Here is a 13,324-nt window from a genome sequence, read left to right as displayed (position 1 = left end):
TTTTTTTTTTTTTTTTTAGTTGAGATCTTCAAGTACTGGTAATATATGTTTCATACATGAAAAGGTATACCTACATTATTACATATCTAATTTTATTTAATTGAGTTATGTAAAAGCAAAAATAATAAGCATACTGGAAGATCTGATTCAGAATTTTTTGATAAAAATAAGGTTCCAGGATGAAAAATTCTTGATAATTATTTACAAAGTGAAATATGGATGATAATAGTTTCTCCCACAAAATAAGACCTCTTTACTCAGGGAGTGATGACTGCCTTTGTAAAACTAATGGAAGATCATGACATTAGGATGATGGGAAGGGCCTGAATTCTACTAAAATATAGGCACAGTTTCTATAATTTCTTAGTGCTCAGGAGACATGTGGCCAGAGTCACAAGATATTTTACTTCCCCAACTGCTCTATAGGTGACATCACTGTCATAGAAACTAAGATTGATCTTTTAAGATGTTCTTTAGATTTTTGCATCATGATAATCAACTGACCTCATCTAAGCCTGTGATTCATGACTCAATTGTTCCTGGGGTTCCCACCCACAGGTGGACATGAGGACAATTTACCATATTCCTATGATTTTTTAACCAAGCAGAAACACCAGTTCTCTAACCTGATGCCTACCAAATTATGCATAAAAATCCTAGCCTCTGAGTTCTTGGGGAAGGCTAATTTGAATAATAACTCTGGTACTTCCACTTGGTTAACTCTGCATTACTAAAATTCTTTTTCTACTTCAATACCACAGTCTCAGTGACCTGGTTTTGTCTGCAGTGGCAAGAAGAACCTGTTAGGTGACTACAGTATTTACCTCAGTAAGTAATTAAAGCCAATTTAATAAATATCCCTGAACAATACTTCTTAAAGTACTTTCTCTTCTGCTTTTCTTCAGCGATTATACTGCTTCAGAATAATTTTTAAATCCATACACTTCTCGCAACAGTGGTCTCTTCTTTCTCATTCACTTTTTAATACTATCATTTATCACCATAAAATTAGAGCCATCCAACAAGCAAAATTTCTGTCCTTTGTCACCACCTTCTCCAATTTATTTATTCCTATGAGATATAGTTATTCAAGGGACAGTTGGTTCTCAAGGTTTAGTGGAAACTAAACATTTTAAGCTAAGCACAGAAAGATAAATATTGCATGCTCTCACTCTTATGTGGGAGCTAAAAAAAGGTGGTCCTCGTGAAGATAGAGTAGATTCATGATTACCAGAGGCCAAGAAGTGTAGGAGAAAGGGGGATGAAGAGAGGTTGATCAATGAGTATAAACACACAGTTTCACAAAAGAAACAAGACCTACTGTTTGAAAGATCAGTAGAGGGACTATAGTATACAATAATCTATCATATATTTCAGAATAGCTAGAAGAGAATAATGAAGGTTTCTAGTACAAAGAAAAGACAAATATTTAAGGTGATAGATGTACTACTTACACTGACTTGGTCTGTACAAACTATACGAATGTATTAGCTAAATACTTATGAAGTATATTTTGTAGGTATTTAATTTAATATCTGATTTCGGGAATGCAACAATGTAGATCATATTTTTTGCACATATGAATGGGCAAAACTATTTTATGGGGCAAAGATGTAGCATTCCTTTTTATCATCCATGAGAAATCATGTATTTTTTATGTCATTTTTTACTTCAGCTTGTTTCTCCATAATACACTTTATCTAGTCTCTCATTTCTATGGATTCCATCAAAAGGCCAAAACAATTCTATATGTATGGCTTTAAAGTAGTAAATATAGATATTCTTGTCATAGGATCAGTACAAAGGGTTGTATTTCAGCAGCTGCTATGAAATTTAGAGAAATATCGGGTAACATGTATTATCTTAGAGGCTATAAGAAGCAAGAGTCATAATTTTAAGGAATGTATGTGAATAGACACATATTTGAGGAGAAAAATTTTTAATGGAAAGGAGCATGGCAGATGATTGGTTTATTTTAATGTTGACTTTTAGAAACATCTAGAACCCCAAATGTGGAGGTCTAGAATGAGCCTGTTGAATCTGACTATATCAGTTTGTAGATGAGAATATCACAGGTGGAGTTTCAAACAAGGGCTTGAATTAAGTTTAAGTCAAAGTCTGTTTAGCATGTAAATAGCCTGATTAGAGGATGACAATTATGAGACATAAAAGGCCATAAGAGGCAAAACTAGAAGACAGACAAGAAAGTTCAAGGAAAGAATAATCAATAGTGTAATAAAGAGCAATCAATAGTGTAATAGAAAATACAACAGGAGGTAACATGAGAAGAGAAATTAAATTTAATGCTTTTGGTCATTCCTGGCTCTGGTTAGAGTAGTTTGGCTGAAACAGGGAGGGCAGAGAATGGCAGTGAGATAAGGGATAAAACAGAAGGGAGAAAATTAAGTGGCTTGGTGAGCACAGGCCTTACTTTTAGGAGCTCAGCTATTGAGAATAGCAGAAATAATAGGACAACACCTTGGAAGAAACTTGAGATTAAGAACTTTTACTAAAACTAAGAAAGAAAATATTAAAATAGGTAAAACTCTTAAAGGAAATTTTGAAGATTAAAAAAGCAAAACATAGTTAATTGATGGAATCAAGGTTCCTGTGAAGATGGCTTTTAGTAAGAGTAGGGACAACTTAACACTGCCAGAAAAAAAGGAAAATACGGCATTTGAGGAAATGGAGGATAGGGTTAAGACATTTCTCTCTTTATAACTTCTTAGTTTAGCAAAGTAGAAGGCCAGATCATCCACTGAAAGTGAGAAAGTGAGAAGGAATATGGAGGGTCTTATGGGAGAAATTTTTTCTCTCCAAATTCATATGTTGGAGTCCTAATGCCCTGTGCTTCAGAATGTGACCTTACTTAGAGACAGGGTTTTTATATAGGAAATTAAGTTAAAGCAAGGTCATGAGGGTAGGCCCTAATCCAATATTACTGATGTTTTTATGGAAGGGAAAAAAAGGTGGATGCAGAAACAACATGGAAGGCAGGTGATGTGAAGAGACAGAGAGAACGTCTTCCAGCCAGGGAGACAGACCTGGAACAGACACCTTCCTCACAACCCTAGGAAAGAATCATCCCAGGCACACACTGATGATTAACTTCTGGCATTGGAACTGTGTGGCAATAATATTCTTCCTCTCAGCCACCTAATCTGTGGTACTATGTGATAATACCCATAGCAAAGTAATACAGAGAGTTAAATAATACATAGGCAAAGAACAAACTAAATTAAAGGTTTTGTTTCAAAGGTCCAAAGCATTTTCTTCTCTAAAAAAATAAAGGGCTAAAATTTACACACACATAATGAATAATCACTCCAGATTTTATATTGTGTTGCATTTATGAATATTTAACTTAATGAATATACTTTGACTTGAATTTATGGAATGTCTGCAGAACGCCATATAATAAACTTTGAACTAGTAGAAGAATAGTCTGAGAAAATGGTACTGACTCCACCACTCAATGTCTAAACAAAAAGATTTAGCAAACTAAATAAGTAAAATTATTTTTTTCTGACAGATTAAATGTAATTATGCCTGTGCATCCACTTCATCTGATTTTCATACCAATAATGCAAAAATGGCATATTTATCATAACTGCAAAATACAAATTTTAACACGTAAACTGTTAACATTTTTTTCTTAAAATTTATAAATATAATACTTAAAAATATAATTTGACATCTTAACACAATTTTAGATTATCAGCGATATCTGAAATCATTTAAATATTACTAAAAAGGTACAAGTTTTAAATGGCAAAATCTCAGTTTTACTTTTTTATATTAACTAAATTTAAATGGCTATAAGCAGAAAATAAAAGTCATCTAAATTCTGCACAATCTTAAAGCAGGGAGCATCTGTCAGCATAATAGGCCCTTTAGTCTCCTGCTGGGCAAACTCAGCTAGTAGACATTTAAAATTGACTGAGTTTGAGAAGAAGCAATTTTTCATACAAAAGCTGGCAGTTAAGGAGGAAAAATGTTTTTATCCTAATTGGATTGGATTTGGCTACTGGGATCTTTTCTATTCACCATCATACATTTAGAAACCTTTTGTAAATTTATACCACTCAGGATGTTCATAGTTACCTAATAAGTTGCCTCACTCAGTTGCTGGTGCTGAGTCTGCTCTTTGCTTCTTGCATAGTTTGTTGCACACCTTCCCCGGTGGGTTTCTGAGGAATGCAAGGAGGCATTTGGGTTAATTTAGCAGCTGGATGTCACCTGCTAATGGCTAAGAAATGGACATCCCTTGAATATACTATTTGCTTTGCTTTCTTCTTAAGTTATTCTGCCTATTTGAGGGTTTGCTTTGTTGCTCAAGCCTGTCAGAAAAATAACACATGATCAAGGAATTACAATTAACATCCATTATAACATTATGTCAATTGCTTACTCATTTTTTAAAGCATCTGCAATAGTGGCTTGAAAACATTGATTGTGTTCTGGCAATGGAACATTATGTTGTGATTAAATTAGTACTACTATAAAAACTAATATTTCTTTTTAAGCCTGCAGTAAAAATGAGGATACTTGGATATATGCATAGCTCAATCATTATGATGAATTGGTTTTTCTTAAGTACAGACTTTCTGTTATACACACACACACACACACACACACACACACACACACATACACAATCACATACATTAACAAATGATTATTTTCATTGGTTTAATTTCTTTTTTTTCTTTTAATACTAAGCTCATCCTTTTTTAGAATAATTTTCTAATTTAAATAGTGTAAAATTAATTGAATATATTTAATGCTAATTTTCCATTTGATACTAATTATATTTTAAAATTTCAATTCATTATATATCCTAAAAAATAGTACTAAAGTAACTTATTTGAAAAAATCCATTCATTTCCCATGAAATAAGTTGTGTGTGTGTCTGTGATTATTAATTTAAATGAATAATTCATTTAACTGAATAAAGAACTTTTAAAATTATGATTCGTTTTATTTTATTCACCATCTTGTGACCATGCAGTAGACATTACTGTTTACCCATGTCTTACAATTTCCTTAACAGTAGCAATAGCATCAGTCACCCAAGCTAAGAATGCAGACATTATTAATGTCACATTTTTTACTGTCTTTGCATGTAATAAGATATTTCTGAAAAATATTATGTTCCAGCCAGCACTAATTTCTTTGCCTTGTTCATATATCACTTATTGTTATCTTGATTTGAGCCCTTATCTTCCATTACCAGAATTTCTGGAAATAATACTTACTATGTGCTTCTGCTTTTAGTCAGACAACCTCCATTCCATGCTTCTTGCAATCACAAGCAATTCATTCTTATGCCCAAAATGTTGATGTCTCTTAATTTACTGTTAGATAAAGTTCCCTGTTATGACAACCCCTTTATACTAACCCCGGCAATTTTAGCTTTTGAATTCATATTATATACTGTCTTACAAGATAAATTACTGTACCCTTAATCATTTTTCATTTAATCATATTTTTCACTAAAATGAATGATTTCCAATATTTGCTTCACTCATCTTCTTCTGGAAGTTTGTCTATAGTTTAGATTGAATTAAAAGTCTTTACATATTTCTATTATTGTGTTTACTACATTTTATTGTAAAAGTGAGTTAATATTTTCTATTTATCTGTGAAATTATTAAAATAAGTGACCACATTACCTATATTCAATGAAGAATCAATGCATGGTTTAACAAATATTGTCCCAATGAATGAATGAATCATAACTATGCAGAATTTCCTTTGCATTTGTAATTAGTATAGTAGTAGTGTAGAGATAATTCATTTAACCAAAAATAATTTGCAGGCAAAAGCTACAAAATAGTAAAATTATAAATAAAGAAATTTAATCATATCTTTTCCTTTGTTATCTTAGCTCCCTGTTTGTTAAAATAAGAAAGCTTCTGTAATGTAACACTCTGGTGGTGTCACCAGCTGCCCCTTTAAAGTTACCTTTTTTGAATCGGCCTTCTATACTCTAACTTGTAAATATTCGAGTGCTCCAGAGATTGTACTATCTTGGACTATCTTACCCATTCGATGTTATCCCTAAATAATCACAAACTATACAATGCCACTACATCATTATATGCCACATACACATGTAAGTATGTGTGTATATAAGTGAATCATCAATATTTAAACCGTGTCCAACACTCTATTTTGAGTCTATTTGCATCTACTTACTACCTCCACTTCACATAACATCAAACTTAACCCATGTAAAATAATATTGTCATTTCTCACACTGAACTCAAAAATGTTCTTTATTCAGTTTGTCCCACCTCAGTAAAAAAATACTGGCATCACTTGAATAAGCCAAAAATCTTACCTATAGCCTTGATTCTTCCACTTTTCTTAAATTTCATATTTAATAAATCACTGCATCATGTCAGTTCCATCTTCAAAGTTCATTGTAGTCTTTCTACTTCAATTTGTTTTATGTCAACTGCTATCACCCTAGTAAGTTACCTTTTCTCTTTTCATCTCCTTGCTTTTTATTCCACCCCTAGTGAAATCCATTCTATCTACAATAGTAAAAAATTCTTTTAAACCATAAATTGAATCACATAATTGCCTTGCCCAGAACATAAAAAATTTAATTTTTTATCATACCTTTTACGCTCTACATTACTGTTTGTACTGCCTACATATTTGACCTCAAACCCTGAGATCTTTGTTCTCATACACTCAGTGTACTGGTTTTCTTTGAATTCCTCAAACTAGCTAAGTGAGTTCCTTCTTCATAACCTCTGTTTAGAAGTCTCTGTCCAGCTAAAAGTCCTCTCATCAAATAGAGTCTCTCTTGATTACTGTGACTTATCTCACTTAATCATTTTAACACTACATGTTTTCTCTTTACCAGTTTTATCTACCTCGAATTACCTTTTTAAATATTATTATTTCTAAGCTTTTCTTCTAATATGTAAGTTCCATGTTAATATGAACACTGTCTATCATATTTACCACCGAATGTTCAGTGTTTTGATATGCCTTTTCGATATTAAAGCAGTAACATGTAGCTGAATAACCATTGAAAATGGATTTATGTATATAAATCTCCTAACTATATCCACACTGTAGTATTTAGAATAAAAATGACCTTTAAAATGCATTTACTTATCTAGATCAATTAACACATTTGTAAACTACTAGTTTACATGTGTTTACTTGAAATAATTGCAGTAAAAATTTAATAAAGTATGTATACAAGAATAAATCTCTCGGAACCTTAAAGTGCTATCCAATTCCCAGTTTTATTTCTGTTATTTTCTTTTTATATATGTCTTCTGAGGCTACAAGTCCAGAAGACAGATTTTTACAATTTATATAATAATTCAATCTTTTCTGAGAAATTGAACTTGGATAGAAACTTGGTCATCCAGAATCTCCATTTTCAAAAGTTGTAGAGTAGTAAATGATAGAAACAAATAACTTGTTTCTAAAAATGCAATTTCAAAATGTTTATAAAAATAAAAGACACTATGACTGTCAAGAGGATTATTTAAACAAATGAACTTTAAAAAGTATTGCCTTTATTGACAACTATTTGAGCAAATATATATTGGTAGGTATTTATATGGTAATTTGCAGCTGGGAAAAAGTGACAATATATTAGAAATAAGTGGTCACTGAAAATAACTGGAAAATGAAAATAAAGTGATTTTAAAATAAGAATATACATCAATGCGAACATATGACTCAACTGACAGATATTGAATTTTTAGAAGGCATCTGTTCCTGAGAACATGCTGCAGTTGTGGATGTTTGGCTAATGAATCAGAGTACTAAAAAATACAATGTAGCCAAATCCAGAAATGTTTAATTCTGCCCACAAAATGTATAGTGTGTGTGTGTGTGTGTGTGTGTGTGTGTGTGTGTGTGTGTTTATGTATGTGCAAATGTGCATGCTTATTCAGTTGCAGGCAGAAAATGATTTTAGATTATAAAAGGATATAAAAAATGTAGTTAGAATAGTTTAATCACTTACACAATAAAGGTTTTCTTTTAAATCATTATTTGGTTGGGCATTCAGCCACTCAGAGTCAATAGTTCGACAATGGTTGAGCAAGGGTCTATGTGCTGGAAGTAATAATAGTGAATTGGTAGAAATAATTTCTGCCTTCTTGGATCTTAAAATCTGTTGGAAGGGAGGGTAAAGATATAAAGAAATGAGGCAAATATAGTAAATCATAATAGGTGTTATGTTGGAAAAGTTTTAGGTAGGGGTCCCCAAACCCCAGGCCATGGACCAGTACTTAATCTGTATTTAAAGCCACTCCCCATCACTCACATTACCGCTTGAGCTCCGCCTCATGTCAGATCAGAGGCAGCATTAGATTCTCATAGGAGTCCAAACCCTACTGTGAACTGAACATGTGAAAGATCTAGGTTGCACACTCCTTATGAGAATCTAATGCCTGATGATATGTTGCTGTCTCCTATCACCCCCATATTGGACCATCTAGTTGTGGGAAAACAAACTCAGAGCTCCCACTGATTCTACATTATGGTGAGTTGTGTAATTATTTCCTTATATATGACAATGTAATAATAATAGAAATAGTGTGCAATAAATGTAATGAGCTTTAATCATACTGAAACAATCCCTCCGCCCCACTTCACCCAGTCCATGGAAAAATTGTCTTCAATAAAACCAGTCCTTAGTGCCCAAAAGGTTGGGAACTGCTGGTTTAGAAAAGGAAAATGATATTAGAATATTATTTTAATAATATTATTTAATAAAATTAGAATAATATTTTAGTATAATTTAATAATGTTTTGTGACAATACTTTAACATAAACTACTGACAATGTATATCAGAATCAAAATGATTGTAGAAAAGAAATCCATAAAATAAAAACTTTATAAGAAATTCTAAAACCAAGGAAATTAGAATAAAATAAAAATAAAGAGTAGATAGAGTTAAGTGCACGTTTAAGTGCTCACATATAAATATACTAAATCATGTGATTTATTCACTATACTGTTAATATGGTCAATTACTATGATTAATTTTCAGTTAGTAACCAACATTCTATTCCTGAGATGACTCAACATTAGTTATTATGTATTATTTTTTTATTACCTTATTTTGCACAGAAATTTTTGTTAAGGACTTTCACATCCATTTCACAATTTGTATAGATCTTTGGTTTCACTTTTTTCTTGTAATATATTAGTCTTTTTTGGTACCAGGTGAATATTGACTTTATAAAATGATTTGGGAAGGGTTTCAGGTTTAGGATTTTTATTTTGTTTTCTTCTAATTAGGTAATGTTTATCTTCCTGTAATGTATTTTTTTTTTTTTGTAAAAGCCTTTATATTTGTTGTTGCAAACTTATTCCTAGTATACTCTTTATTATCTTTTAATATCCATAGGATTTGTAGGAATCTCCTATCTTAAATTCCTGATATTGGCACTTTGTATATTTTCTTTGTGCTTATTAGTCTGGCCAGTAGTTTGTCAAATTCATTGATTATTTCAAAGTACTAATTATTGATTTCACAATTTCCTTCTCTATTTTTTATTTCATTAGTCTCTGTTCTTGCTTTTGTTATATATTTTTTCTTTCTAATTTTAGTTAGACTTGCATTTTGTTTTCCAGCTTCTTGAACTGGAACTCTACATTATTGCTTTTTTGTTTTCTAACAGAAACATTTAAAGCTATAAAATTGAACATGTTGATATGCTGTAGTTTTAGCATAAGTTATTTCAAAGTATTTTTAAGTTTTGCTATTTTCTTATTTGATGAATAACTTTGGAATTGAGAAGTTTAATTTTAAAGTATCTATGGATTTTTCATAAGTGTTTTTATCATTCGTTACCATTTGAAATATGTTGTGGACAGGGAACATACTTTCTATGGTTTCAATTCATCTACATTTTTTGATATTTGTTCTGTAGCCCAGTGTTTCTTCTTCCCATGTGTATTCTGTTTCTGGTGAAAATAATGTGTATTCTACTGTGATCAGCTGATAGAAAAGATATAAAGATTATTGTTCCATAAATTTTAATCTGTACAAGGTAGGTAATAGTGTCATTTATATCTTTGACACATTTACTACTTTGGGAGCCTTTCATAACTCAGAGTAGAGTAATGAACACTCTAACTCATATTGTGTAATTGTGTATTTATACTTTTAGTTCTGTCCCTTTTTTCATGTCATCTGAAACTCTTTGAGTAAGTGATACATTTTCATAATTTTTATGTCTTTTTGATGATTTGATTTACCTGTCATTATAAAATACCTCTTTTCATATCTTTTATATTTGCTATCTTGCTGTCTAACTTCATATGATTGTAAGACATAACATGTCTAGGTATACATATAGTTAAGTCTTATTTTTTTTCTGACAATCGCTATTTTTGCGTTGAATTATTTAGAGCATTTTTAATATAACTCTTATATTAAAATATAGCTGAGCTTAATTTTACTACTATATATTTTCTATTTTTCTGTCTGCATTTTTTTTCCTATTTTTCCCTGGCTTCTTTTAAAGTGTAAAATGAAAATAGTACTTTTAAAAATATGTTTTTATATGTTTTACATATTTTTATAAATACTTATAGAAGAAAATTATATGTATATTATTTAAATGTGTTACATGTTTATATGTATATATATATATGTAAAGAGGTGATAAAGATAGGTGATAAAACCAAGGGTCTTCCTATTTTATTCATTTTTTTTCTCTATAATGCATTTTTTTTATAAAAGGGTGAAATGATTTGAAAAATTGTTGATATAAATGTATTACAGGTACATAGGTGAATAGGCAAATGGATATATATGATTTTCCGAGCATAGAGAAAGTTGTGGGAGGAACAGAAAAACCATTATATCCAATTAACTACATCTGTTTTCTTACCAGTGTGCCAGGGGAGGGGGAACAAGGAGAAGCTGTTCATATCCTTATCATATGCCAATGAGTCTTTATTTATTTATTTAGATACAAGGTCTTACTCTGTTACCCAGGCTGTATAGTGCAGTGGCATGATTTCAGCTCACTGCAATCTCTGCCTCCCGGGTTCAAGCAATTCTCGTGTCTCAGCATCTCGCATAGCTGGGATTACAGGTGCACACCACCATGCCCAGCTAATTTTTTGGTGTATTTTTTGGTAGAGACACAGTTTCACCATGTTAGCCAGACCGGTCTAAAAATCCTGACCTCCAGTGCCCCAAGTGATCCACCTGCCTTCGTTTTGTTAGGATTACAGGCATGAACCACTGTACCCGGCCTGCCATTGCATCTTTAAAAAACCATATTTTCATTTTATCTTATTATTATTATTATTTTGAGAAGGAGTCTTGCTCTGTCGCCAGGCTGGAGTGCAGTGACACAATCTCAGCTCACTGCAACCTCCGCCTCCTGAGTTCAAGCGATTCTTCTGCCTCAGCCTCTCAGGTAGCTGGGACCACAGGCACGCGCCGCCACACCCAGCTAATTTTTGCATTTTTAGTAGAGACGGGGTTTCACCATGTTGGCCAGGATAGTCTCGATCTCTTGACCTCGTGATCCACCCGTCTCAGCCTCCCAAAGTGCTGGGATTACAGGCCTGAGCCACCATGCCTGGCATCATTTTATCGTTAAAAAGAATAAAGATTTTTAAGGGACATCATTTTAAATTGTTAAAATTGAGTTTCTAAATTAGTTGTCATTTGTAAATAAACTTTAATTATTTTTATATAGTACTCTGATTTATATTAGTCAAGTTGCAATTCAACTCTTTTATATTGCTACTTTTATATTCACCCATTTGGTCATTGCTACAGAAAAATTAACAATCAGCAAATTATCATTTTGTTGCATAACGCCACCGAATCTATTTATATAGGACTTGATATAAAAAAACTTGCTACTAATTTATGAAAATTAGGTATCTTAGATATGTATTATTGAAATGATTACCTTATTAATATACTCTTTCCATATAAGAGAAGTCTTGAGTGTATATCTAGCATATTAATGTATTCTATTACAACTATCAGCTTTCTAGCTAGTTGCCTAATATGTTCAATTATTATATAGGTATTCATTTTTAAGCATAAGTTTATTTTGTTTTATAGCAAAATCAAACAACATCAAAAATCAGCATACTAAACTTAAGATATTTTTGCTTTACATTATTAGAGCCTGTGTTAGAAGCATAATATTCTCAACTTTCAAAACAAACATCACACAAATTCTACTTTAACTGAAATTTTATAGGCTATTTATAAATTCCATATATGCCTTCTGGTGAGAGCAAATGAAGAAACTTTTTCAAAGTATCATCCTTATCATGTAGTTTTGTTTCTCTGGAACTTACTTTTGACTCTGAAGAAATTTTGTTGCATCAGAGAGAGAAAAAATCTAATAAAAAAGAGATGCATAAAATTTGATTGTCTATAAACCTTTTCATCTTCACAAATTATAAATCCTATTCTGAGGAATCTTTCAGTACAAATAACCTAAAGGGTAGATAAATTGACTTTAGTTAAAGTCACTCAATAAATACTTATCAGTTACAATCTTTCCCTTAAAGTCCTGTGAGGCTTGTCTTTTCATTTACTGAAAACTTTGCCTGTTCATCTCTTTTATCTGCCTGAAGCACTAACCTCATACCAAAAATTGTTAAATATATATACATATATACACATATAAATATATACACATATATGTAATAGCATAATAACTGGTACATCAAATATGGGTAATGAATATACGTTAAACATAGTTATTGCTGCATAAACTAATGAGTTCAAGTTATTGTACAAAATTCTCAAAACTTTATAATTGTACACAATGTGGAGAATAATCATAAAATAAATTTTAAAATGGTGGCTTTTGACACAAAACCTGAAAGTTGTTTTCTATATTTTTGCAAATAACTAAATCTCATATTAAGCTTTACTTATTATGCTATTGTTTATTTTGTCAGTGGAAGAGAATAGGTGCGTTAGTAACACTGGAGAAATCATGCATAAACTCTTGGTATATCTGTATTACAGATACATAGAATAATAGACTCTTGCAACTTGACTAATATAAATCTTAGTAGTACACTAAAGTAAAATAGATAAAATATCACCTATTAGCCTCCATATTTTAAAAATATGAAAAGGAAATAAAACACACATATACATTATCATAGTTATATATTAACATATTATATAAATTTTATATGATTCTAATTTCTGAAGCCAATCAAGGTATTCTCAGTGTACTAACTGATCAATCTTAAAAATTTATGAAATGATGATAAACTCATCAATATCAACATGTTCTCAGATGAACTGAAGAATTACCCATAACTTCAGAA

This window comes from Saimiri boliviensis, chromosome 5, assembly GCF_048565385.1.
Source record: "Saimiri boliviensis isolate mSaiBol1 chromosome 5, mSaiBol1.pri, whole genome shotgun sequence".
Lineage (NCBI taxonomy): Eukaryota > Metazoa > Chordata > Mammalia > Primates > Cebidae > Saimiri > Saimiri boliviensis.
Note: the sequence above shows the minus strand (reverse complement) of the source record.